The 23,720-nt window shown below is 40.1% G+C and overlaps 1 protein-coding gene across 3 annotated transcripts in view; it reads right to left on the bottom strand.

The window, feature by feature from the left end:
- Window positions 1-18,680, bottom strand: part of IST1 (IST1 factor associated with ESCRT-III) — a 31,833-nt gene extending 13,153 nt beyond the window's left edge. Inside the window, exons 1-2 of one of the 3 annotated variants that reach the window (XM_047078708.1) lie at window positions 18,604-18,680; window positions 18,024-18,186 (exon numbers count right to left, since the gene is read on the bottom strand). The gene's annotated coding sequence lies outside the window, so the exon portion shown is untranslated. Of the gene's footprint in view, window positions 1-1,378; window positions 1,421-17,843; window positions 17,947-18,023; window positions 18,187-18,603 lie in introns of those variants that run through there. The other 2 variants (XM_047078707.1, XM_047078709.1) reach the window with 2 other exon arrangements.
- Window positions 18,681-23,720: the final 5,040 nt, after the last annotated feature.

The raw sequence follows: 23,720 nt of genomic DNA on the forward strand, positions 1-23,720 counted from the left end.
CAATTCTAGATTTCGGCTCAGGTCATGATCTCACAGTTCAGTAGTCTGAGCCCCCCCATCAGGTTCTGCGCTGGCAGTGTGCAGTCTGCTTGGGATTCTGTCTCTCCTCTTTGCCCCTCCCCAGCTTGCTCTAAGTAAATAAACTTAAATAAAAAAAAAAAAAAAAAAAAACCACCTCAGGAGCATATAATTTAGAATTTCTATCAAAGACAAATAATATAAATTCATTTGCCTCCTTAGGAAAAAAAATATTGGGGAGCCTGGGTGGCTCAGTCTTGATTTCAGCTCAGGTCATGATCTCGCGGTTCCTAAGTTTGAGCCCTACGTTGGGCTCTGTGGTGTCAGTGTGGAGATCATGTAAGATTCTCTCTCTGCCCCTCCCCTGCTTGTGCTCTCTCTCAAAATAAATAAATAAACATTTTTTTAAAAAGGGAAAAACAAAACATTAACTCATCAGAAAACATTAACAATCAAGATCACCTTATTGTAAGTGGAAAATATGTAGAATCTGGAAAACCACAAACTAACAGATACAGAGAACAGACCAGTGGTTGCCACAGGTGGTGTGTGTGTGTGTGTGTGTGTGTGTGTGTGTGTGAAAAACTACAAAAAAAAAAAATAAGTATGGTGCAATACTGAGCAACAAGTTTACAACTATCTAGTAATTTATGACCATCTCCTTTTTTTTTTTAAATTTTTTTTTTTTTCAACGTTTATTTATTTTTGGGACAGAGAGAGACAGAGCATGAACGGGGGAGGGGCAGAGAGAGAGGGAGACACAGAATCGGAAACAGGCTCCAGGCTCCGAGCCATCAGCCCAGAGCCTGACGCGGGGCTCGAACTCACGGACTGTGAGATCGTGACCTGGCTGAAGTCGGACGCTTAACCGACTGCGCCACCCAGGCGCCCCTATGACCATCTCCTTAAACAAACATTAAAGAGAGAGAGCATGCATACCATGTGTGAGCCTGTGACAAAGAGCTAATGCAAGAAAAGGAGGAGAAATCTCCTCACTGGGTGCCAGCTCCTGGCTTTCACATCCATCAGCCTGTCTAACCACTACTCCAGAAACGAAGTCAACAGATGTATAAGGGCAAGATTTGGGTTCAAAGCCCAAATGCGGCATTACCCACAAAACAGTAATATTACAAGTGTGATTAAAAATGTATACATGGTCTTGATATCCCTTTTAACTCAGATGCTGTTCCATCAAGGGCCAGTGCAAGGGGAGAGCTATGCAGGAGGACCTTCATTCTGCCATGGAGCTCTGGGAAGTTTCCAAGAAGAGGAAGGATGAGCACTAAGCTTGAAGTGCAAGCAGGGCTCTACAGAGAGGCAATGCAGCAAAGGTAACAGAGGCTTGATTCTCAATACTCACTTCTGTTTTTAACAGCCTTTGTGCGTGCCATTAAACAACTCTGAGCGGCATTTCCCTTACCTTTAAAATGAAGACAACAGCAGATATCACTAAACAAACAAACACAAGAACAAACCATCAAATCCTATCAGGCACTCTCCTATGCACAAAGCATCAGCCATATGCCTCAGCAGAAAGCAAAACAGGCAAGAAAGTTTGTGGTGGACAAAAGAGGAAAACTAGCAGCAGGTCTAATAGGATATTAAACCACAACCAGAAATCTAAAGACCAAGTGTCCAGAGAGACAAGTGCCTAAACTCCAAAGAAGGAACATTTTAAAGTGCATGAGAGATGCACAAATGAGGTTCTGGAAAGGGAATGCCTGGGAGAGAACAATGTTAGCAGGAAGGGAGGGGAGAAGAATGCTAAGAGCAAAAGGGCAAAAGGGAGAGATTTAGAGTTCTGTCAGGAACAAGAAAATTTTTTAAAAGTCAAAGTAAAAACAATGTATCTTCCCATCTCAATGAAAGTAAAAATTAATGAGGATGTGAACAGAAAAAGAGTACAGCTGATTAATACACTAATACATTAATACATACTAGGAAAGTAAAGTTTACCCCCTAAATTAGAATAGGTATCTAAAGTGAGCTAGACAATGAAAGACACAGGTTAACAGAGAAGGTAGATTAACAAAGAAGTGACTTTAGCAACATGAAATGTTGGCAGTTGTAAAGACATCTTTATTTCACATATTTGCCTAAGACGGGCAGCATCCACAAATGCTAGTTTAGGACCATGCTGAAAGAGCATAATAGCCTGGAACAGAAAAGATCCTAAGGGACTGTGAAGGAAAGTGCTGTAATTCTCTGAAAGAGACACTTAACAAATGTTTTATGCTGCAAATTAGAAACCCAACTCTGTGAAGGAAGCTGAAAATACTGAAATGTGGCAAAGTTGTTTTTATTTCAATCCTAATCTTTTAGCTGGGAATGTTTGGGGAAAAGAAACTCCAAAAGCCTACTGTAAACATCTGTGGAAGATGGATAAAAATAAACCCAAATTACTAATCTTATCATTCAGTAGTAACATTTATTCAAATCTTAAAAAGTAAGTAAAATCACAGGGCCTGTTCAGGGACTCTAACAATCAGGGTTCCAGCTGAAAACAGATAGCATCCACATCCTGGGTAATCTGAGAAGAATTTAATAGATTATTTACAAAGGTGTGGGGAAGGCTCCAAGAAACCAACAAAGGATAGTGTATTGCCCACTAACACATCCAGGCCTGAAGGGCAAGATGAGGAACTGAAACCTGGCGAGGGTAGCTATATGAAAAGGGTCTCCAAGACAGAAATCAAGGTCATTGGTAGAGGCATGCAGACAATTTGCAGCAATCTGGCAAGAAAGGAGAAGGGAAATAAATACCTAGTCCCCATTCCTCCCGCCCTCTGGTCTCCTGGTACTTCCATCTACCTACCCCCAGTTGGAAGGCAGAAAGGAAAGGGGCCTACAGACAGTGCCCAAGAGTGAGCCTCCAAGGACAAAATATCAAAAGGAAAGAATGCTATGTGGCTCTGGAAAAGAAAACAGAAGCTATCCAGCACAAAGACTATACCACACAGGACTAAACAAGCAGGAACCTAGATCTACCAAAGCAACCCCAGATTTACACTGTAGTAAGATTTCAGCTAACCAGACTAGAAAACTGAAGTTAAATGAATTATCTAAAAAAAGAAAACTGAGTCCTTTATGTCCTTTCCACACTAAATACAGTATGACAAACATAATTTAAGTCTCTTATCTCTAAAGTCCCTTCAACTCTAAGATTCCGCAGGATACTAGATATCCAATTACAGTGAATTTATGGAACAGGCAAAAAGCCATAGACAACGGAGATTAATCCTCAAGACATCTCTTAAAAATCTTATTTTAAGGGGCACCTGGGTGGCTCAGTTGGTTGAGCGTCTGACTTCGGCTCAGGTCATGATCACGCAGTCTGTGAGTTAGAGCCCCGCATCAAGTTCTGTGCTGACAGCTCAGAGCCTGGAGACTGCTTCAGATTCTGTCTCCCTCTCTCTATGCCCCTCCCCCACTCATGCTCTGTCTCTCTGTCAAAAATAAATAAACGTTAAAAAAAAAAAAACTTATTTAAAAAAATAACATAACATTGAAGGGGAACCTGGGTGGCACAGTTGGTTAAGCATCCCTTTGGCTCAGGTCACAATCTCACGGGTTGTGAATTCAAGCCCCGCATCAGGCTCCGCACTAACCGTGCAGAGCCTGCTTGGGATTCTCCATCTCCCTCCATCTGCCCCTCCCTGCTTACTCTCTCTCTCTAATAAATAAATAAACTTAAAAAGTTATTAAAAAAATAACATAACATTGTTTTCCTGGAAAAAGAAACTCAGCAACTCATTTTACACAGTCTTTCATGCACCTAGTATTTATTAACCATTTTACTATATATCAGCAATGTGCAAGTTCTATATGTAAAAAGATAAAAATTAACAGTCTTCTTGCTATCACACACACAAAAAATTTCAGATCCATGAAACACTAAAACATCGTGAATATAAAGAACATATGAAGTTATTAACATATAAACAAGTCACCAATAAAAAAATAACCTGACTAAAAAATGAGCAAGGGTTTGAAGAGACATTTCTCCAAAAGTAATATGCAAATGGCCAACAGGCATATGAAAAATGCTCAATTTCACTAATCATCAGAGAAATGCAATCAAACCCACTAGGAGCTAACACTTCACACCCATCAGAATGGCTACTATTAAACAAAAAAAAAAAAGGTGTTGGCAAGGATGTGGAAAAACTGGAGCCCTTGTGTACCGTTGTTGGTCAGACTGTGAAGAGGGGTACCACTATGGAAAACAGTATGGTAGTTCCTTAAAAAATTGAAAATAGAACTACCATGTGATCCAGCAATCCCACTTCTGGGTACATATCCAACAGAAGTGAAAAAAGAATCTCAAAGAGATATACACACACCCATATTCATAGCAGCATTATTCACTACAGCCACGAGGTGAATGTAACCCCTATGTACACTGACAGATGGATAAACAAAAAGTACTATTTATGTTTATTTATGTGTTTTGACACACATACAATAGGATATTATTATTAGTACAATCTGCGTCCATGTTGTAGCAGGATTTCCTTCCTTTATAAAGGGATGAATGATATTCTATTATTCTAATATTTTAAAATACAAGTCTATTAGTATTTAATAAAATGTATGCCTTAATGTGTAAGATAAATGTACACATATACCTTAGGATCTGGCAATCCATTCCTGAACATATACCCTAAAAGGAACGTGTACAGAGGGCCATGAAAACATATGTATAAGGATTCTGTGGTAGTAAGGTGGTAGAGGAAAACAAAGTGTCCATTATAAGAGGACAAATAAAATGTGACAGAAGCATAGGACAGACTGCTCATGCAGCAGTCAGATTAACGAACTAGCTATACTCAGAGCAACCTGTGTAGTCCTTTAAAAAACAAGCAAAAAGCAAACAACAGGGTTCCACGTTCAGTGCCTCTCCCGCCGAATAAAGCTGTATGACCTGAACAGAATGTATGGAGCAGCTATTTGAAGACCCTGAAAAAACTATAATAGTAGCTAGATGGAAAAGACCAGAATCTGAAGAGCCATAAAATGGCAGTGAGTTTATCACTTTTCTTCCCTCTGATATATTTCCTGGCCTAGAAGCAAGGCAGCCTGAAAACCAAAACTGAGGATCAGCATGGAAAGGAAAAAACATTAAGAGAAGCTCTCTAATCCTGGTTTGAGGAACTGGAAAGGGGTCCTCTGGTGGACACAGAAAGTGGGTCAACTACATTAAACCAGGAATACCAACTCACCTAAGAAAAGACAGTTATCACCCATCAATGCTGAGATTACACAGATGTTGGAACTGTGAATTAAATGACAAAGACTTTATGTGGCGTCTGGGTGGCTCAGGTCATGATCTCGGGAATTTGAGCCCTGCATAAGGCTCTGTGCTGACAGCTCAGCGCATGACACCTGCTTTGGATTCTGTCTCCCTCTCTCTCTTCCCCTCCCCTGCTCCAGCTCATCTCTCTCTCTCCCTCACAAAAAAAAAAAAAAAACACTGAAACAAAAATTACAAATAAAAAAGAAATGAGGGAGACTTTATAAAGCAACTGCTATAAAAAATGCTGCAACAGGGGTACGTGGGTGGCTCAGTTGGTTGAGTGTCCAACTTTGGCTCAGGTCATGATCTCAGGTCATGAGTTTGAGCCCCGCATCGGGCTCTGCGCTGACAGCTTGCAGGCTGGAGCCTGCTTCATATTCTGTGTCTCTCTCTCTCTGCTCCTCCCCTGCTTGTGCTGTCTCTCTTAAAAATAAACATTAAAAAAACATTTTTAAAAAATGCTGCAAAAAGGTGAATACTCTTGAAATAAATGGATATAAAGTCTCAGAAAAGAAATAAAAGATACAAAGAGGAAACAGAAACTTTAGAACTGAAAAAGACAATAACCAAGGTAAGAAACTCACTGGTGGGCTCAGTAGCAGAATAGAAATGACAGAGGACAGAGCCAGGGCACTTGGAAGATAGATCAATCAATATAGAGTAGCCAATCTGAAAAAGAGATTTAAATTTTTTTTTTAAAAGTGAACAAAGTATCAGAGACCTGTAGCACAACAGCAAAAGCCCTCAGAGTCCCAGAAAGATGGAAAAAAAAAATAGTGTGGTACCCCAAAATTGTAAAAAACTATAGGCTGAAAACTGTGCAAATTTAGCAAAAAGCTTAAATCTACAGATTGAAAAAGCTTAGGAAATTCAAATCAGAATAAACCCAAAGAAATGTATGCCCAGACTCATAATCAAACTGCTGAAAGCTAAAGACAAATTTGTAAAATACTGAAAGCAGCCAGAGAAAAATGCATTGCCTATTCTATTCAATGACCGTGAATTTCACTTCAGAAACCATGGAAGCCAAAAAGTGGAATAGTATTTCTAAACTGCTGAAAGAACTGTTTGCCAGGAATTGTATATCCACTAAAAATATTCTTCAGAAATAAAGGTGAAATAAAGTCATTTTCAGATGAAGGAAAACTAATAAAAGAATTTGTCACCCAACCTGCTCTAAAGAAGTTTTCCAAGCAGAAGGAAGTGATATGAAAAGGAAACTTGGAAGATTAAAATAAAGGAAGAAATGGCAAATATCTGGGAAATCTAACAGATGACTCTTGTGTCTCTTAAAATTTATTTTACAGTTAAAAGCAAAACTAGTAACATTGTCTAATGCGGTTTCTGAAGTATACAGATGTAATGCATAAGTACAACATAATGAACTAAAAGCTAAAACATGATGTCTCTGTATTCCACAATAAATAAATGGCAAAATACTGACTACAAGTAGACTGTGAAAGTACATCTATTATAATCCCTAGAGTGACCTGTAAACCATTCCATACAAAAAAATACCAAAAAACTTGTGACTTTAAACTAGAATACTGGGGCGCCCGAGTGGCTCAGTCGGTTAAGCGTCCGACTTTGGCTCAGGTCACGATCTCATGGTTCATGAGTTCGAGCCCCGCGTCGGGCTCTGTGCTGACGGCTCAGAGTCTGGAGCCTGTTTCAGATTCTGTGTCTCCCTCTCTCTCTGCCCCTCCCAACTCGCACTCTGTCTCCGTCTCAAAAATAAACAAACATTAAAAAAATAAAAAATTAAAATAAATAAATAAATAAATAAACTAGAATACTAAAGTGTTCAAATAACCCCAAAGGCAGGAAAGCAGAAACAGAAAGAAAAGCAGAGGAATAGAAAACATAATAAAATGGACCTAAATTCAATGGACCTAATTACGGAGAAATGGTCTAAAACAACAATTTAAAGACAGAGATTGTCCGAATCATCCAAAAAATGGTCCATCTATATACTATCAACAAGAAACTCACTTTGATATAATGAATATATTAAAAGTAAAAGGATGAGGGGCACCTGGGTGGCTCAGTCAGTTAAGCGTCTGACTTCAGCTCAGGTCATGATCTCGCAGTTCATGAGTTCAAGCCCCGCATCAGGCTGTCTGCTCTCATCACAGAGCCCACTTCAGATCCTCTGACTCCCTCTCTCTCTGCCCCCCCCCCATGTTCGCACTTACCTGTCTCTCAAAAATAAACATTTAAAAAATAAAAAGCAAAAGTAAAAGGATGAAAAGGGGTGTATCATGCAAACATAAAAAAAAAAGTTGGAAGTTTCTATCTTTTGACACCCCTCCACCTATTTTAGTACAAACTTCCAGTTGTAAAATAAAGTCATGAGGAAGTAAATGTAGGGATTAGTTAATAATACTACACTGCATATTTGAAAGTTGCTGAGAATAGATCTTAAAATTTGTTATCATGAGATGCCTGGGTGGCTCAGTTAGTTAAGCATCTGACTCGATTTTGGCTCAGGTCATATCTCAGGGTTTCTGAGTTTGAGCCCTGACTGGGCTCTGTGCTGATGGTGCAGAACCTACTTGGGATTCATATTCTCATTCTCATTCTCTCTCTCTCTCTCTCTCTCTCTCTCTCTCTCTCTCTCTCCCCCCCCCCTTCTCTCTCTCAAAATAAATAAATTAAAAAATAAACTAAAGAAAAAAAAGGGGGGGAACAGGGCACCTGGGTGGCTCACTAGGTTACGTGTCTGACTCTTTATTTCAGCTCAGGTCATGATCACACAGTTCTTGAGTTCAAGTCCCAACAATTGCACAGTCAGTCCAGAGCCTGCTTGGGATTCTCTCTCTCTTTGCCCCTTCCCACTTGTGCTCTTACTCTAAGTAAACAAAAAAAACTTAAAAAAAAAATGTTAAAAAAGAAAAAAAATAAAGGGGCACCTGGGTGGCTCAGTTGGTGAAGTGTCTAACTTCAGCTCAGATCTTGGCTCAGGTTCATGGGATTCTCTCCCTCTCTCTGCTCCTCCCCTGCTTGCTTGCCTCCCTCCTCCCCACTCCCCTCCACCAATAATAAATTAAAAAGAAAAAAGTTAAAGTTAGTTGTAGAGACTATATTAATTTTAGACCAAGTAGTTTTCAGAACAAGGAAAACTAAGAATAGAAAAGGAACATTAAATAATGATAAAAAAGTGAATTTACCAAGGAAATACAACAATCCTAATAATAAATGCACCTAAAAGTAATGCTTTAAAATACATGAAACAAAAACTGACAGGAAAGAAGAAATAAATCCCTAATTACAGATGGAGACTTCCACATGCCTTCCTCAGTAACTGATCAAACTGGTGGAGTATCAGCAAGGAAATACAAAAACTATCTCATTGATAATTACTAAACACTCCAGACAACCCAGTAATCATGTACATAGAAAACACTTGAATGTAGACCATATCTTAGGCTAAAAAAAAAAAACCTTAACAGAACACAACAGAAGTCACACAGAGTATGATCTTAAACCATATGGAACTGAACTAGATAGAACTCAGTAACAACAAAACACAGCAGAAAATCTCCAAACACTTGGAAATTAACAACACACTTCTACATAATCCATGGGTCAAAGAGGAAGTTGCAAGCAGAAACATTTTTATTTAAATAAAAAAATATTTTTAATGTTTATTCATTTTTGAGAGACAGAGAGCATGAATGGGGAAAAGGTAGAGAGAGACAAAGGGAGACACAGAATCCCAAGTAGGCTCCAGGCTCTGCACTGGCATCAGAGCCCGACATAGGGCTCAAACCCACAAACCGTGAGAACCTGAGCTGAAGTTAGACGCTTAACCAACTGAACCACCCAGGCACCCTAAGCAGAAACATTTTTAAAGGTATGAACTGCAAGAAAATGAAAATATTGAAACTTGTACATGTAGCTTAAAAAGTAGTCCTGGTGCACGTGGGTGGCTCAGTCAGTTAAACATCAGACTTCAGCTCAGGTTGTGATCTCTTTGTGAATTCCAGCCCTGCATTGGGCTCTGTGCTGATGGCTGGAATCTGAACCTGCCTGCTTCAGCTTTTGTGTCTCCCTCTCTCTGTCCCTCCCCCACTCACACTCTGTCTCTCTCAAAAATAAATAAACTTAGAAAAAAATTTAAGGGGTGCCTGGGTGGCTCAGTCGGTTGAGCATCCAACTTCAGCTCAGGTCATGATCTCACCGTTATGAGGTTGAGCCCCACTTCAGGTTCTCTTTTTGTCAGCACAGAGACTGCTTCAGATCATCTGTCTCCCTCTCTCTGCCCCTCCCTGACTCATGCTCACTTGCTCGCTCTCAAAAATAAATTTAACTTAAAATTTAAAAAGTTAAAAATTAAATAAAAATTGGCAAATTTGGGGGCACCTGGCTGGCTCAGCCAGTAGAGCATGTGACTCTTGACCTCAGGGTGGTGAGTTCGAGTCCCATGTTGTCCATAAAGATTACTTTAAAAAATTGATACATCTATAGCAAACTGGCAAAAAACAAACTATCAGGAATGAAGAGGGAAATATCATTACAGATCCTACAGACATTAATTAAAAGGGGACATTATTAGGGTGCCTGGGTGGCTCAAGTCAGTTGAGCGTCTGAATTCAGCTCAAGTCATTATCTCATGGTTTGTGGGTTCGAGCCCCACGTCAGGCTCTGTGCTGACAGCTCGGAGTCTGGAGCCTGCTTCAGATTCTGTGTCTTCCTCTCTCTCTGTCCCTCCCCGGCTTACACACTCTCACTGTCTCTCTCTCTCTCTCTCTAAATAAACATTAAAAAAAGGGGGGGGATATTATCAAATTATGCCTATAAATTCAAATGAGTCAAGAATGGACAAATCTCTTATACTTAATTTACCAAAATCAACAGAAAAAGAAAACGTAACAGGGGCGCCTGGGTGGCTCAGTCGGTTGAGAGTCTGACTTCGGCTCAGGTCATGATCTCCCGGTTTGTGAGTTCGAGCCCCGCGTCAGGCTCTGTGCTGACAGCTCAGAGCCTGGAGCCTGTTTCAGATTCTATGTCTCCCTCTCTCTCTGACCCTCCCATTCATGCTGTCTCTCTCTCTGTCAAAAATAAATAAACATTAAAAAACATTTTTTAAATAAAAAATAAACTGTAAGATATGCAAACATCTATAATACAAACCCTATGAAAGGATTATAACTAGTGAATACAATACTATTTCCCAGTATTCTACCTTGTTTATATACAGGCATACCTCTTTTTATTGCACTTCTCACATACTGCATTTTTTACAACTTGAGGGTTTGTAACCCTGCATTAAGCAAGTCTATCAGCACCATTATTTCAAAAGCATTTGCTTACTTCAAGTCTGTGTCACATTTTGTTAATTCTCACAATATTTCAAACTTTTTCATTATTGTTACATTTGTTATGGTGAAGAGTGATCAGTGACGTTTGATGTTAATATTTCAATTGTAACTGGGGTGCCACCAATCACTCCACAACCACTCCAATGTAAGACACTGAACTTTGTAAGTGTGTGTGTTCTGACTGTTCCACCAACCAGCCATTCCCCCATCCTTCTCCCTTTGCTTAAGCATCCCTATTCCCCAAGAAACAATACTAAAATCAGGCCAATCAATAACCCTACAACGGCCTCTAAGTGTTCAAGGAAAAGAAGAATCATATGCCTCTCACTGTAAATCAAAAACTACAAATGATTAAACTCAATAAGGAAAACACGTCAAAAGCTGAGACAGGCCAAAAGCTAGGTTTCTTGCACCAGTTAGTCAAGTTGTAAATGCAAGGGAAAAGTTCTTAAAGGAAATGAAAAGTGTTACCCCACTGAAGACACAAATAAGAAAGTAAAACAGCCTTACTGCTGACATGGAGAACGTTTTAGTGGTCTGGATGGATAAAAGATCAAACCAGCCACAACATTCCCTAAACCAAAGCCCAATCCAGAGGAAGATCCTAACTCTCCTCAATTCTACAAATTGAGAGAGGAGAGGAAGCTGCAGACAAAAAGCCTGAACCTCGAAGAGGTTGATTCATGAGGTTTAAAGAAAGAAGCCATTTCCCTAACATACAAGTGCTGATGTAGAAGCTGCAAAAAGTTATCCAGAAGATGTAGTTAAGATAATCAATGAAGGTGACTAAAACAACAGATTTTCAACATAGATGAAATGGCCTTACACTGGAAAGAGATGCCATCTAGGACCTCTATAGCTGAAGAGAAGTCAATGCCTGGATTCAAAGCTTCAAAGGAAAGGCTGACTCTTGTTAAGGGCTAATATAGCCAGTGACTTTAAGCTGAAACCAATGCTCATTTACCATTCTAAAAATCCTAGGGCCCTTAAGAATTACACTAAATCTGGGGGCCTGGGTGGGTGAGTCAGTTGAGTATCTGACTTCAGCTCAGGTCATGATCTCATGGTTTGCGAGTTCAAGCCCCACATAGGGCTGTGTTGACAGCTCAGAGCCTGGAGTCTGCTTTGGGTTCTGTGTCCCTCCCTCGCTGATGCTGGTTGTCTCTATTTCTCTCTCTCTCTCTCTCTCTAAGATTAAATAAAATATTAAAAAAAAATTATGCCAAATCTAGGGGAGCCTGGGTGGCTCAGGCGGTTACCCGCTTGACTTTGCCTCAGGTCATGATCTTGTGGTTTGTGAGTTTAAACCCCACATGGGGCTCTGTGCTGACGGTGCAGAGCCTGCTTGGGATTCTCTCTCTCTCTCTTTCTCTCTCTCTCTCAAAATTAAATAAAACTTGGAAAAAAAAAAAGAATTATGCTAAATCTACTCTGCCTGTGCTCTATAAATGGAACAACAAAGCCTGGATGATAGCACATCTGTTTATAACATGGCTTATTAAATATTTTAAGCTCACCATTGAGACCTACTACTCAGAACAAAAAGATTCCTTTCAAACATGACTGTTCATTGACAACACACCTGGTCACCCAAGAACTCTGATAGAGATGTATGAGATTAATGTTTCCAATGCCTGCTAATACAACATCCATTCTGCAGCCCCTGAATCAAGGAGTAATTTCAACCTTCAAGTCTTATTACTATTTTCTTTAGTATTTAAAAAAAAATTTTTTTTTAACGTTTATTTTTGAGAGAGACACAGAGTGCTAGCCGAAGAGGGGCAGAGAGAGGGAGACACAGAATCTGAAGTGGGCTCCAGGCTCTGAGCTGTCAGCACAGAGCCCAATGAGGGGCGTGAACTCACAAACAGTGAGGTCACAACCTGAGCCAAAGTCGGTCGCTCAAATGACTGGGCCACCCAGGTGCCCCTCAAATCTTATTATTTAAGAAATACATCTTACATGGCTAGAGCTGCCATAGAGAGTGACTCCCCTCATGGACTTGGGCAAAGTTAATCAAAAACCTTCTAGGAAGTATTCACCATCCTAGATGCCACTAAGAACATTTGATTTGTGATTCATGTCAAGAGGGTAAAATATCCATATTAACAGTAATTTGGAAAACACTGACTCCAAACTTTGACGGGTTTGAGACTTTAGTGGAGGAAGTAACTGCAAGTGTATAAAGAGCAAAACTAGTAAAATTAAAAAGGGGAGGCTGAAGATGTGGCTGTATTGCTGCAATTTCATGATAAAAACTTTGATGAGAAGTTGTTTCTTTTTTTTTTTAAGTTAATTTATCTATTTACTTAAGCAATTTCTACACTCAATGTGGGGCTCAAACTCAAGATCAAAAGACCAAGAGTCACATGCTCTTCTGAGTCAGCCAGGTACCCCAAGACGTGTTCCTCATAAATAAACCACGTTCTTTAGTGGTTTCTTGAGATGAATTCTACTGCTGGTGAAGACGCTGTGATTGTTGACACGACAACAAAGAATTTAGGATATGACATAAACTTAGTTGATAAAGCAGCAACAGGGTTTGAAAGGACTGACCCAAATTTTGAAAAAAATGGTCTATGGTGGGTAAAATATTATCAAACAGTATCATATGCTGAGAAATTGTTCATGAAAGGAAGTCAACTGATGCAAAAACAAAAAAACAAAAACACCCAACTCCATTATTGTCTTAAAATTTTAAGAAATTGCCACAGTTTCAGCTTCACCTGCATCAGTCAGCAGCCATCAACATGTAGGGAGGACCCTCCAGAAGTTAGAGCTTGCTGAAAGTTAGCATTTTTTTAACTTTTTTTTTTTTTTTTTTGCGAGAGAGGGCATGCACTTGCACATGTGGGGGAGGAAGAGAGGGAGGAAAGAGAGAATCCTATGCAGGCTCCACAACCAGTGCAGAGCTGCATGCAAGGCTCAATCTCACAACCATGAGATCATGACCTGAGCTGATATCAAGAATTGATGCTTAACCAACTGAGCTACCCAGGTGCCCCAGCAATAAAATATTGTTAATTAAAATATATTTTTTTAGACATAATGCTACTGTACACTTAAAAGACTACAATATAAACATTAACTATTATATGCACTATGAAAACAAAAAAAACTGATTTGTCTCACTTCACTGTGGTGGTCTAGAATGGAACCCACAATATCTCCAGGGAAGGCATGTACTGATCTACTAATATTTTTATTAGTGTAACACCACTATGTCACACATTGGTTCTTCCCAAATCCTTACTTTATCCCAATTCTTAACTCTGGAACAACAAATCCATCTAGTCCCTCTTTTATCATTCAGTTCCAGAAGTCTTTTAAAGGATAATCTCTTACAAATCAAAACCACAATGAGATACCACCTCACACCTGTCAGAATGGCTAACATAAACAACTCAGGCAACAACAGATGTTAGCAAGGATGTACAGGAAGATCTCTTTTGCCCTGTGGGTGGGAATGCAAACTGGTGCAGCCACTCTGGAAAACAGTGTGGAGGTTCCTCAAAAAATTAAAAATAGAACTACCCTACGACCCAGCAATTGCACTACTAGGTATTTATCCAAGCATAGGTGTGCTGTTTTGAAGGGGCACATGCACCCCTACGTTTATAGCAGCGCTATCAACAATAGCCAAAGTATGGAAAGCACCCAAATGTCCATCAATAGATGAATGGATAAAGAAGATGTGGTATATATATATACAATGGAGTATTACTCGGCACTCAAAAAAGAACGAAATCTTGCCATTTGCAACTAGATGGAACTGGATGGAACTAGAGGGTATTATGCCAGGCGAAATTAGAGAAAGACAAATATCATATGAGGACTTTAAGACACAGAACAGACGAACATAAGGGAAGGGAAGCAAAAATAATGTAACAGGGAGGGGGACAAAACATAAGAGACTCTTAAACATGGAGAACAAACAGAGGGTTACTGGAGGGGATGTGGGAGGGGGGATGGGCTAAATGGGTAAGGGGCATTAAGGAATCTCCTCCTGAAATCATTGCTGCACTATATGCTAACTTGGATGTAACTTAAAAAATAAATAAAAATAAGCAGAAATATGTAACAAGAACTTAAAAAAATGAAAATGAGTCAAAGTAAATAAAGGATAATCTCTTCATTCTGAAAAAGGGAAGGTGTAAAACCATGGATTGAGTCATTCCTCATGTTGTTTGGAGGATAAAGGTGAGACTGCTGCAGTTCACACCTGCTGCCCCAAATCATGAAGCTGCCCAGAGGTAGTAATCCTGAAAGCTCTATTGAAGTAGCTAAAAAGAGCAAAAAAGATCCTGAATTTCTAAAGGACCAGCTTTAGAGTATGTAGCTCCAAAAGTGCAGTGGGTAAGGGAGGAAGTAGAGTGAATAGTGGGCTAGAATGGTATTATGCAATATAAAAAAAAGTTTTTATATTTGAAATGTATTATTTTACTTATCTTGAATATTTCTTCCTTATAAAATAAATGATATGAACAGATTTAGGTATGACCGCTGTATTTCAGCTATGAAGATGTCACATTAAAGTACAAACAAGCTAGAAGGCATTTCCAAGTTAATATAGTCCAATCCTTAAAACCTTTCATTTACAGAATGCCAACTTTACTATATTTTCACACCGTAAACTGTTACCTAATCTCACTGACCAAAACAAAAACTTCACTGACCAAATTAATCAAGATTAAAAAATTAATAAAATAAAGGGCCACAAGACCTGTAGCATCATGTGTAAGTCACAAGAAACGTATTGGCTACAGAATTCAGAGACCATCAAGATTTTCTGGAAGAAGCTATAAATACTGAAATATGTAGGCATTATTAAAGTGTTTTTTATCTTGTTTCTCAATGAAATTAGTATTTAAAAAAAAAAATCACAAAAAATTCAGTGGGTATACATTTTACCAAGTTTTTCCTCATACTGTTACAAACCTGTAATCATGCACTCTGACACTACTGAATCTTTTTATCAAGTGACACAGAATCTGTTACAGTGTTTGTAACTTTATTTTAATGGCTGCCTAATATTCCAATGAGTAATAATTTCTAAATTATTTCCCTTTCTGACATTTGTCATATAATCCTGAAATTAGTATTCATGTGCATACTACTTTTCCTGTATTTGAAATCATTTCATTAGACTATAATTTCTAGCTTTATTTTTTAAATCAGCATCGACTGCATACAGCTGGGACTTGATTCTAACTTTAAAGGAATGAGAACTTGGGGTGCCTGGGTGGCGCAGTTGGTTAACCATCTGACTCTTGATCTCGGCCCAGGTCATGATCTCACAGTTGGTGAGTTTGAGCCCCGCATCAGGCTCTGTGCTGATGGTGCAGAGCCTGCTTGGGATTCTGTCTCTCCCTCTCTCTGTCCCTCCCCTGCTTGTACTCTCTCTCTCTCAAAATAAATAAATAAACTTAATTTAAAAAATTAAAAAAAAAAAAAAGGAATGAGAACTTAAGCAGACTACAGTTGGAGATTCTGGAGGGTCCTGATCACTTAGAAGCCCAGAGGCACAGGAAGAGAAAACAAACAAATAATTTGGACAAAACAATAACCCTAGTTTAAAAATGAGAGCATTTAAGAAACTAGGTGACTTTAGGACTGCCTGGGTGGCTCAGTCTGTTAAGTGCCCAACTCTTGATCTCAGCTCAGGTCATGATCTCAAGAGTTCCAGAGACGGAGTCCCCAGTCGGGCTCTGCAATGACAGCACAGAGTTTGCTTGGGATTCTCTCTCTGCCCCTCACTTGCTCTCACTCTCTCTCTCTCTCTCTCTCTCAAAACAAATGAAGTTAAAAACAAACAAACAAACTAGGTGACTTCGAAATGCAATACTAACACTAAATTTTCAAAACACTCCTTTATCTTCTAACAAAAGGATATTACCAAGTCTTCCTATCCCAGAAGATGTAATTCTGAGGAAGCTGTAAAAAAAATTCCCAGGGCACCTGAGTGTCTCAGTTAAGCCTCCGCCTCCAGATTTCCGCTCAGGTCATGATCTCAAGGTTCCTGAGATGGAGCCCGTCTTGGGCTGTGCACAGACAGCATGGAGCCTACTTGGGATTCTCTCCCTCTCTCTCTTCCCCTACCCCACTGGCGCGCTCTCAAAATAAATAAACATTTAAAAAAAAGAAAATTTCCCATGGACTACTGGAGTGTAGGTAGTCAATAAACTTCTACGTGCTTACACGCACACACACATATCTCAACCACTATTTTGTTAACATACACAAGGAGGGACACAAACAAAACAAAATTGGCTCTGAATTGATCGCTGAAGTTGGAAGAGGAGGGAATTCATCATACTGTCTACGTTTGTCTGCCTGAAATTTTAATGAAAACTTAAAAATATATATGCATAATAGAGAAAACTACAAGTCCCCAAAAAGTTACTTATGACCGGCTTTTGTTTTTTATTTTACTGCAACAGAAAATGAAAGTGGTTGTCTTTCCTACTGTCTAATTGTAAACGGACCCTCCATGGATCCCTATCTTTGCAGAAGTTTACGCTGCTGGAGTTTTCAAATCCTCAACTCTGGCACCCCGGAGGAGGAGCGCTGAGAACACAGAGGAGAGAGACAAGGACAGGGCCTCAGGCTTCTCACAAGGTCTCTCATAACACACGTAGGGGTCTGCGAAAAGGGGCGAAGACCGCTGCTTGCTCAAAACAGAAAAAGGCCATTTTCTCTGGCCAAAGGGGGCCCAATTCCAGGGCCCCTCCCCCCCCGGGCACCACTTCAGGGGGCCGCCCCGCCAGGTGGAGGCGATCAGACTGTCACGCACACCGGAGACACCGACCTTCCCGAAGTCTCTCTGAAACCAGTGGAAACGCACAAGGGTGTCACCGAAACCGCAGAACGAGCCCTGTCACCATCGGGAGGCAGAGCCGAGGCCGTGGCGTTTCCGCCTCGAGGCAGGAATGGCAACGGGAAAGTTTCGCCGCTTCAAGTAACCAAGACCAGCGGTCTCCCGAGCTGCTCGAGGCCCTGCCACGCCCCCAACCCCGGCCTCCATTAGGCCTCCCGCACCGCGGACTCTCGGGCCTGACCTCGGGCCTGACCCCCAAACCCAGGATCCTTCCCTTTCTCAACTGCCACCTGGGGGTCGTCTGAACCCCAAATTTGGGACTTCCAAATACGGAGCGCAGTGGGAGGAGGAAAACAAAGACCCTTGACGCTGAGACTGCCACACTCACCTGGCTGAATCCAGGTGCAAAAACGGCTGAGACAGACTTAGCACTCAAAGACCAGCATCCAAAATGGCGGGTCCCTCAGCCTCAGCACAAGCAAGCGCGGGCGGAGGAATCTGCGAGGCCAAGCTAGCCACGCCCCCCTTTCCAGGGATTGGCTGCGTTCCCGCCCCGCCCGGAACTCACGTTCGGAGGGACTGGGAAGCTCCCTCATTGAGCTCCCTCCGGAGCCGGTGCAATGGGGACTACTTCCCGCGGCGGAGGCATGGGTGGTGACGCGTTCAGACTTCACGCCATCTGCATTAGCGTTCTCCGATAGAGGCGCGTCCTGGGTATCGCATAGCTTGACCTGGGCGCAGGGAGGCAGGAGGGAGTGGTTTGTTCATCTGCTTTGTGCTCATTTCCTTTTTCCGCATTGTTCCTTTCCCTCGAAAAATCCGCTCCAGCACTACCTTTTAAATACCCAGTGTTACTCCTAGAGATTTGCTCCGGTGCCTCGCTCAACTCCAGTGGCCCTGGGGGCTTTCCCTGGTGTCCGTTTCTTTCCTCCGGCGGCAATGACTGAGCAGGTTTCCACCCTTTAAAAGCTTTTTATCCGACCCTTCACCCTATTCCCTTAGTTGCCCACCATCACTCCATCGATCCCCTCCAATAGTCTTGCCCCCTTTTAAAACCAAGTCCCATTACTATTTTAACCAGACTCTCTAGCCTGTATTATATAATTCACTAGTATGTTTCCTCAACACCACGTTCTCCAGAAACTTACCATATCTTTGTTCAGAGGAAACTTGGATATAGTTGTCTTTGTTTTCCACTTGAAAATAGTCTGCTTACTATTGGAAGGGGCTTCTTAGGCTCTTGGCTTCTTAGGCTCTTGGCTTCTAGGAGGTAACCCTGCCCCCTGCCGTAAAGGCTTCACCTACCGGGATCAACACTGTGGTTTGCTAAATTATAATGCGGTCATATGACAAGGATGGACTATGCGTAACTGTATGAGGTTTTTATGAATTTAGATATACTGTTTTTATAACCACTTGCAGTATTTCTAAATAAAACCGGTTCCAGAACCTCAAAATACAGTGTTTGGTTCTTTTAAAATGTGTGGGGTTTTTTCCCCTGTAAATGCATGCAAATATAATTCAGCCCGTTGTGCAATAAGGTAATGGCATCTAAAAAAAAATAGAAGGCAGATTGCTTGAATTTAAAAAGCCTTGGAGACACTGCAATCAAATGGAATGTGTGTGGATCTTGTTTAATGATTCAAACAAGCCAACTATAAAAGACATTTTGAGACAATCAGGGAAATTACTTTATGGACGAAGTATTACAAGATACTAACTAACCAAAGAGTTGTTCTTTTATAAGCATGAAAATGGCATTGAGATTTTGTAAGAAAATGTCTTTTTTTAATTTTTTAAGAAACGAATACTTTGCAAAGGGGTAAAATGGCACAGAAATCTTGATAATTGTTTAATTGGATGAGAGTTACTGTACAATTATCTCTACCCTTAAGTATGTCTTCAAATGTTCATAGTCAATAAGTCAAAAGGTGAAAGCAGCCCAACTACATGGTGCGAAGACTGGATAAATAAAATGTGGTACATGCATGCAATGGAATATTATGCAGCCTAAGAAGGAAGGAAATTTTGATACATCATCTACAACATGGATGAACCTTGAAGACATTCTAGTATGGGAAATGAGCCAGTCACAAAAGGACATACACTGTACAGTTCCATCTATATGAGGTACCTAAAGAGGTCAAATTCAGAGAGGGAGAAAGTAGAAATTCAGAGAGGGAGAAAGCAGAATAATGACTACCAGGGGCTAGAGGGAGGGGAAAGTGGGAATTATTGTTAAATAAGCACAGAGTTTCAGTTTGGCAAAACAAAAGTTCTGGAGGTGGATGGGGGTGATGGCTATGATTATGTGAATGTACTTAATGCTACTGAACTGTAAATTAAAAATGGTTAAAATGCTAACTTTTAGGGGTGCCTGGGTGGCTCAGTCGGTTAATGAGTTTGAGCTCTGCATTAGGCTCTGTGCTGACAGCTCAGAGCCTGGAGCCTACTTCAGATTCTCTGTCTCCCTCTCTCTCTCTACCCTCCCCCTTGCGTGCTCTTCCTCTCTCTTTCTCTCAAAAATAAATAAACTTTTTTTTTAATTTTAATGCTAACTTTTAGATTATGTATATTTCACCACAATAAAAAAACAGTTCATAACAAATTAAAAAAAATTTTTTTAATGTTTACTTACATTCAAGAGAGAGAGACACACACAGTGCGAGCAGGGGAGGGGCAGAGATACGGAGACAGAATCCAAAGCAGGCTCCAAGCTCTGAGCTGTCAGCTGTCAGCTGTCAGCCCCAACATGGGGCTCAAACCCATGAGCCATGAGATCATGACCTGAGCAGAAGTGGACGCTTAAGGAACCGAGCCACCCAGGCGCCCCCTAACAAAGTTTTTTAAATTAAGTCTATGTCATGAAGGGGATTAAATAAACAGCATATATACTAATCATTTAAATGGAAAATGTGGAATCTTCTACCAGAAAACTGGCTCTAGATTAAAAGGGACTAATGAGACATAATAACCAAATAAAATACATAAAATTCAATTGGATCCTGGTTAAAAAAAGGAAAGATACTGGGGGAACAACTTAAGAAATTCAAATGTGTGTTTAATATTAGACATTATGAAATTATTGTTAATTTTCATAAGCATAATCATTGTTTCATAAGTGTAATCACAGTGTAGGAGAGTCCCCTTATTCTTAGGAGATGTATGTTGAACTATGTAAAAGTGAAGAATCATGTTGTCTGCAACTTACTTTCAAAGTGTTCAGAAAACAAAAAGTGTGTGTGTTTATACTAGGCTATTATATATCTCCATGGGAAGTAGTAGTTTCCCCCCCAGAAACTACCAGATTAAACCAAGTTCCCAGCAATAAATATATTATGATTCTGTTCTGCATTTAGTTTAAAAGCAGGATAAAGGGGACTGAATTTAATACCTTCTTTTTTTTTGAAAGTAAAAATATGTTTGTTTTTACTAATTTGAAAGTATATGTGTGGGGTTTAATGAAAGACTCCTCATGCCATTATTAATTTTTTGGAATACATTATTTAAAATTTTGTTATTATTTTAAATTTAACACAAATAATAATATGCAAACTGTCAGTAAACCTGCTTTTTATACTTAATATATCCTGTATATCATTTTTTTAAGATTTTTTTAAAATTTTTTTTATTTTTGAGACAGAGAGAGACAGAGCATGAACGGGGGAGGGGCAGAGAGAGAGGGAGACACAGAATCGGAAGCAGGCTCCACTCTCTGAGCCATCAGCCCCGAGCCCGACGTGGGGCTTGAACTCACAGACTGCGAGATCGTGACCTGAACTGAAGTCGGACACTCAACCGACTGAGCCACCCAGACGCCCCTTTTAAGATTTTTTTTTAAATGAAAGACAGAGTGCAAGTGGGGGAGGAACAGAGAGAAAGGGAGACACAGAATCCAAAGCAGGCTCCAGGCTCTGAGCTGTCAGCATAGAGCCCAACACGGGGCTTGAACCCACCACCCATGAGTTCATGACCTGAGCCAAAGTCAGACACTTAAAGTTTTTATTTTTAAGTAATCTCTACAGGGACACCTGGGTGGCTCAGTCAGTTAAGTGTCTGACTCTTGACTTTGGCTCAGGTCATGATCTCATGGTCATAGGACTGAGTCCTGCATTGGGTTCCACACTGAGCATGAAGCCTGCTTGGGATTCTCTCTCTTCCTCCCTCTCGCTGCCCCTCCCACCCTCTCAAAATAAGTAAATAAACATTAAAAAAAAAGTAATCTCTACACCCAACATGGAACTAGAACTTAAGAGTCCCATACTCTATCAACTGAGCCAGCCACACACTCCATTCTGCATATCTTTTCCTGTCAATACATATAGATCCATCTTTAACAATGGAAGCAGGTACACCATTATTTAGCCAATCATCTCTTATTGATACTTAGGCTGATTCCAGTAATGTTCTGCAATGTACTATAATGAATATTGTTCTAAATGTATATATATATATATGAATATATATATATGAATACTTGCAGACTATTTTTCCTCAGACTATTTATTCAAGACAGATTCCCATAAGTGGTAATGCTAGGTCAAAGGGTATGCATATTTAAATTTTTGATGCCCACGTTATGGGCTGAACTGTGTCCCCCCCCCCTCCAAATTCGTATGTTGAGATACTAACCCCCAGTATCTCAGAATGTGACCTTACTTGGAGACTGGGTCTTTACAGAGGTAGTCAAATTAAAATGAGGTCCTTAGAGACAGCCCTACTCCAATATGACTTGTGTCCCATAAAAAGGTGAAATTTGGAGTTAGACACACATGCAGGGAGAACACCAAGTGAAGATGAAGGCAAAAGCAAAGCATCTACAAACTGAGAAACACCAAAGATTGCCAACAAACCACCAGAAGCTTTCAGGAGAGGCCTGGAACCAATTCTTCCTAATAGCCCTCAGAAGGAACTAACCCTATTAATACCCTGATGTAGAACTTCTAGCCTCCAGAATCATGAGACAATAAATTCCTGTTGTTTAAGCCACCCAGTTTGTGGGACTTTGTTAAAGCAGCCCTAGCAAACTAGTACAACCTGTTACCAGACAGTTCTCCCAGAAGGTTCTATAATTTTATCCTCCTAGTAATAGTATATGTGCATGCCCATTTCCTCATACTCCCCAACTGTGGGCATTGTCAATCTTTCTAATCTTTTTGAAACTAATAAATTATTTTAATTTGCATATCTTTGAACATTAGTAAGATTGACTAGCTTGTAAATAGTGTGCTCATTATAGGTTTTGCCCATTTTCCTAATGGTGCAAATAAACTTTTAAAATAAATTTTTTTACGGTAATGCATAAACAGCAATACACACACACGCACACGCACGCACACACACACACACAGCTGAAAAAGATTTACAGTAAACACTGTCTCCGTCCTTTGCCCCTTAGTCTTTTAGTCCCTCACTCTAGAAATAGAAGAACTGTTGTTACCAGATTCTGGTGCCTTAGAGCAAGTTACTTAATCTCTCTGTGCCTCAGTTTCCTCATCTGTAAAATGGGAATGCCACCACCTACCTTAATAAAATTGTTATGAGGATTAAATGTGCTAATAACAAAAAGCTCTTAGAACGGTGTATTAAACAGATAATGTTTAATGCTTTCAAAATCCTTCCAGTGATATTATGGGCACATAAAACTATATAAATATATATGCCTTTCTTCTACACATGTACTACTAGCATACTATTTATGGTAACCTATAACTTGTACTGCAACATACATTAAGATATACATCTTAGAGGCACACCTGGGTGGCTCAGTCAGTTAAGCGTTTGACTTTGGCTCAGGTCATGATCTTGAGGTTTGTGAGTTAGAGCCCTGCATCGGACTCTGTGCTGACAGCTCAGAGCCTGGAGCCTGCTTCCAATTCTGTGTCTCCCTCTCTCTCTGTGCCCCTCTCCACCTACACTCTGTCTCTCTCTCTCTCTCTCTCAAAAATAAATAAAAATAAAGAGAAATTTTAAGATATATATCTTGGAGATTGTTCCATATCAGCAGTTTTCAATAATTCTCATTCTTTTAAAGGGCTGAATAATATTCCAATATATACGTATACTATAATTTTTTAACACTGTTCTATTGATGTGAATTTAGATTATTTCCAATATTTTGCCTCTGTAAACAATGCTGCAATGACTAGATATTGGCCTGCATGGATTGTATTTATTAGGTAAATTCCCAGAAGCAGAACTGGATCAAGGGTAGGTATATTTTTAATGTTAATAGATATTGCCAAATCACCCTTGAAAGAGGTAG

The sequence above is a fragment of the Lynx rufus genome, unplaced genomic scaffold (assembly GCF_022079265.1).
Source record: "Lynx rufus isolate CCGP_SWC_20201006 ecotype Redwood Valley unplaced genomic scaffold, mLynRuf1.p SCAF_16, whole genome shotgun sequence".
NCBI lineage: Eukaryota > Metazoa > Chordata > Mammalia > Carnivora > Felidae > Lynx > Lynx rufus.